The following is a 5,000-nucleotide window of genomic DNA, read 5'->3' on the forward strand; positions in this document are numbered from 1 at the left end:
TAGATAGATAGATAGATAGATAGATAGATAGATAGATAGATAGATAGATAGATAGATAGATAGATAGATAGATAGATAGATAGATAGATAGATAGATAGAGATAGATAGATAGATAAATAGATAGAGATAGATAGATAGATAGATAGAGAGATAGAGAGAGAGAGAGAGAGAGGGAGAGAGAGAGAGATAGTAATGATTCAGAAGTTATTCACTCCCAAATCGCATTCTTAGGCATACAGTAATATACACTAATCTAATGTAGACTACACAAAGAGCTATATCATCATTATTATGTTAATTCATTGCTTGCACTGTGGATTATAACCTTGAGTGTAGTATCAACAATACTGCCAGCTACAACCTTTGGAGAGTATGCAGTCAGCAGGACGGATCAAGGAGATGGATTTGGGGTTCGAGGCATGTACGAATGGTACCTATAAGTGAGAGGAGCCGGGAGACGAAGGGGTTTTAATCTCTTACAGCGTGGTCGGCACTTGGTTTCATTGTCAACAGAGTACTCCTTGATTATTTCCCGGCGTTTTAAATTCTACATTTCTCTACTAAGACAAGACCTTCGAGAGCTGTGTTTTTTTTATTTTTATTTTTTATTTTTTATTTTTTGTTCACGGATTTGAAATGTATCGTTGCTGCAATGAAGCTCTATTTACTCGTAGATCAAGCTAAGATAGCATATTCTAGATTCATAGACAATTTTTACCGAAAGAATCACTTCATACTGAAAAAAAATCATATCATTTTATAATAAAAATATGTACTTTCTCGCTGTATGAAATTCAGGTAAACCACGACATAGTTTTTGTACTTTATTCAACTTCAGCGAACAATAAATTTCTTACACAAGAACTTCACTAGTCTGAATTGGATTGGAAATAACCGTAGTAGATTCTTTGAGCATTGAAATCTAAAAAAAACAACGGTCTTTGACCTCATTTTGAGAGACTAATTACACCTTCTGTTCACGTAAAGTCTTGCCCTCATAAAGAAATCACATGCAGTATAAGAGGTCTGTCTTGTCATAAGCAATCGCCTACAAGCAGTGCCAACCTGGAGCTGTGAACGGTATGTTTGCAACGTATCAGAATAACCGGTAAAGACACAATACATCAGAAAACAAAACACAAATTAACTACAACAAAAGAGACATCAACCTTCTCAACAACATTAACAATATCTTCACAAAGGGGGAGAAGAGATTAATACACAAATTTCAACTTCAACTCGTCCAAAAAGCACGCCTTAGAGAAAGAAAGTAGAGAGAAAAAAGTGTTAAACAAATGAGAGAGACGAGGTTCAAGTTGACATTTTAAAACAAACAAACAAAAAAACAACAACAAACAAACAAAACAGTCATATGGTATTCAAATAAACCCAACCAAGTTTTCTAGAATCAAATGAGACTTGGAATGTGGGAACTACAGTCCTAGACGTGGCTGGGTGCGTGAGTGAGCGCGACAAATGCCCAGGCAAGACCAGCGACTCTACAGCAGGAGGGGTGACGAAGGCAGAGAGAGGTGGTGCTTATTCAACAAAGAGGGTTTACAGGTCTTCGTAGATAAGAAAAGGTATCATTGGCTGTCGGAGACATCGGGGAAAGAAAGGGGCGCCATTTTCATTACCTGGAGGGGACATTAGTGTAAAAAAATGTTATCGTGACGGGCGCTTTCAAGAGTCTCCTAAGTCACTGAGTCTGTGTGGGAAGAGGACGGGTATTCCGTAATCTGTATTGTGGTATGTTCAGGCGGAGGGAACAGTCATGAGTGGGATCAGAATCATTCTCGCATCAATATTTTAAGTAGTTCAGATGTTTTTTTTGGGGGATTACAAGTTATTTTTTCTTCAAAAAGATGCTTGGTTACAAGTCAACAAAGGTTAGATAAAACCAATTCTTTTATGCATTATCTTCTAATATCTTCTAGTCACACATACATACAAACACACAAACACACACATACACAAACACACACACAAGCAAGCACACGCAAACACAAACACAAACACATACACAAACACATATAATATATATATATATATATATATATATATATATATATAAATATATATATATATAAATCATATGTGTGTGTGTGTATGTGTGTGTGAACACATATATTCGCAAAACCGTTTACACATATTTTGGGAGACAAAGAATAATTAAGATCCCAGCCTGGATTTCCATCCCACGGAGGTCCCCTTCTGTGTTTCTGTACGAGGTCATGTCCAGTTCATGAAGAAAACAAAGGGAAAGAAAAACAGTATCACGAACTAACCGGTACAAGCAGGGCCCAAGCATGGGAGAGGGGGTACTGCTTTCCCCAGATCCAAAATTTTGGAGGGATGGCAGAGTGGGACCATAACAGATCGGAAAAAACACATACATTCTATCGTGTGCCATCTAATGAGCATTGTCTTATGATGATTTTCTCATCAAAGAAATACTTAAAAGAGGACGAAATAAAGTCAAACCGAAGGTCCTAACGCAAAGGTCTGAAAGGTAGAAGAACAATTCGTTTATGATTGACTAGACTAATATTCTGACAGCGGAGGGGGGGGGGGTCCGGATAATTCCTCAGTACCGAGCCCGGATAGGGGATGCTTGGGCACTGGGTACAAGTCGTCTTTCTATATCACAAACAGGTTAACTTATTTCTAAGTCACCCCTTAGTTTACGTGACTTAAAACTACTGTGAAATACTGTACAGGTATTTTCTAACTCAAAAAAAGTAGAATAAATAGCACCATCTACTTATTTCCTAATATAACAACCACTTTACATAAGTCTGTCTTGGAGCCATGTATATATTCATATATATGTATACATATTTCCGGAGCAGTGAGACGTCCATTCCTGTGCATTGTCAACACACTTGAAAAGCACGTTCGAAGACTACCATCGTTTCTGATTAATGTTCCTCAGAACTGCCTGACTTCGCTGTCTAAGCACTGCTTGTGGACATATTCAAGAAAGGGGATATCTGGGTGGATCAAAGGTGTGCGGAGTGTCTTTTGGAGAGTAAGAGAAAGAGAGAAATGAAGAGAGAAAGAGAAATTGATAGATAGATAGATATAGATAGATAGATAGATAGATAGAGAGAGAGAGAAAGAGAAAGGGAAAGAGAGTGAGAAAGAGAAAGAGAAAGAGGAAGAGAAAGAGAAAGAGAAAGAGAAAGAGAAAGAGAAAGAGAAAGAGAAAGAGAAAGAGAAAGAGAAAGAGAATGAGAAAGAGAAAGAGAAAGAAAATAGAAAGAGAAAGAGAGAGAGACCAAGAGAAAAATAAAAATAAAAAGAAAGAGAAAGAGAGAGAGAATGAGGGAAAGAGAAAACAACCATTTTAGAAGTAAACATTTTTGTTAAAACTGGGTTTTGATCTTGGATCCCTGTACCATAATGGACACCCTGTACGCACTTGTTGGCCTCGTTAGTCCTGAACCTCGATATAATGGCCATCTTTCTTGCATCACACTGTTTTATTGCCACCATGCACATCGCTGAGCTATGTTCATGCTCATCCAGTGATGTACAGCATGTTCAAGTTGAGCATTTGTAATCCAAATGACAGACCATTTGGGGCGATAAAAAAGGAAAAAAAATCATGAGAGGAAATATCGCTCGGAAATTCATCACTAATCACAACCATCTGCGTATAAGACACATGTAGAGCAACATTCACCTGCAGGAAAGTGGGCGCGCGAATTCATCAGTTCAACGTCACGCCTTGATGTGATGTGTACATTCACTCTCAGAAGTAAAACTCGCGAAAGTCTGGATGGCTACTGGAGGTGCGGCTGTAAGGATGAAGGGAGGACGCCCGTATGAGAGGGTGGAGGGTCGAGATTTGGGCGTGAGGGTGACTCATCGAGGGACGAGCGGGCGGCCGAAGGCTGGAGGAGCGGGAGGGAGGGTGGAGGGAGGCACGAGTGGGGGGGTGGAGGGTGGATGCACTAGACGGAGGCGGACAGTTCATGGATCGGTTCCGTCGACTTGAGAATCGTCCTAGCCTCTTCGGTGCCTTCGGGAGGGACCAGGACTGGCCTTTGCGTGGCCAAGGCAAGGCAGACCTTTTCCTGCTGAGGTCTTGCTGGTGTCCTGAGTCCACGGGTGACCTGGAAGACAGCGAGAGGGATGACCTGGAAGCCTGAATGGTCGGCGACGGCATGATTTCCACGCGTGGAGGTTTCAGTCCGAGGTGATCGAGGAGGTGGGAGCTCGGGAGGACAGGGCCGGCGGCCAGCCCGAGCGGCCGGCCGTGCTGGGCCTGCTTGGGAAGGGCCTGTCTGGCGGCGCAGGTCGTGGAGACAGCAAGTTTCGGGGGACAAGTCTGCGTGGTATGGGACAGAGCGCAGCTGGCGACGGCGCGGCGCTCACCTCTGCACGGGCATGGATGGGCCGAGACGCGACACCCCCGCGCGCGGAGGGAGCTCTCCATCCCAGTAAGGCACGGACATGGGCACCCCATGGCACCCGGGGCCATCTGGAAAACAGACGCATTAGTAGTAACACTTATAAATTCAGCTGAGCATACCTTTCACCTCGCTAAACACGCGTTAGCAAGTTACAGTTTATCGTTAATGACTGATTGTTTAACGACAAGTTATGATTTTCTAATTTAGGATCAACAACTATCATTTAGACATATACATAGACTTATCCAGCAATGGTCAAATCGCATGAATTATATTTTCACTGAATATATAAGTTCCCTGTAACATTACAAGCGAACATGTTTTTTTCGACAATACTTTATGTAAAATAAATGTTTCCGTTGAAACTAGATCTTCGACTGCTTTAACATTCGTAATGACGGTACTGAGGGGGACTTGTGGGCTTTAACCCCCCTAAAATCCTTCAAGCTCCAATTTTATAACACAATATCAATGTTACAGAGCGTAAAGTCGTGATGATGAAGATATGGTAGCCAACAAGAGCTTCGGGCACAATGATATTACGAAATGTGAAGAAATTCGCATACTGCCAGTCTTTG

At 41.6% G+C, this 5,000-nt stretch overlaps 1 protein-coding gene across 5 annotated transcripts in view; it reads right to left on the bottom strand.

Moving 5' to 3' along the window:
* Positions 1-5,000, bottom strand: part of LOC122260872 (ATP-sensitive inward rectifier potassium channel 12) — a 185,151-nt gene that overhangs the window by 431 nt on the left and 179,720 nt on the right. For 3 of the 5 annotated variants that reach the window (XM_086531333.1, XM_086531331.1, XM_086531324.1), the window contains exon 10: positions 1-4,490. This exon is cut by the window's left edge and continues 431 nt beyond it. The gene's annotated coding sequence lies outside the window, so the exon portion shown is untranslated. The remainder of the gene's footprint in view (positions 4,491-5,000) is intronic. The other 2 variants (XM_086531342.1, XM_086531337.1) reach the window with 1 other exon arrangement.

This window comes from Penaeus japonicus, unplaced genomic scaffold (genome assembly GCF_977035675.1).
Source record: "Penaeus japonicus unplaced genomic scaffold, GWHDUDI00000001_assembly GWHDUDI00000003, whole genome shotgun sequence".
Lineage (NCBI taxonomy): Eukaryota > Metazoa > Arthropoda > Malacostraca > Decapoda > Penaeidae > Penaeus > Penaeus japonicus.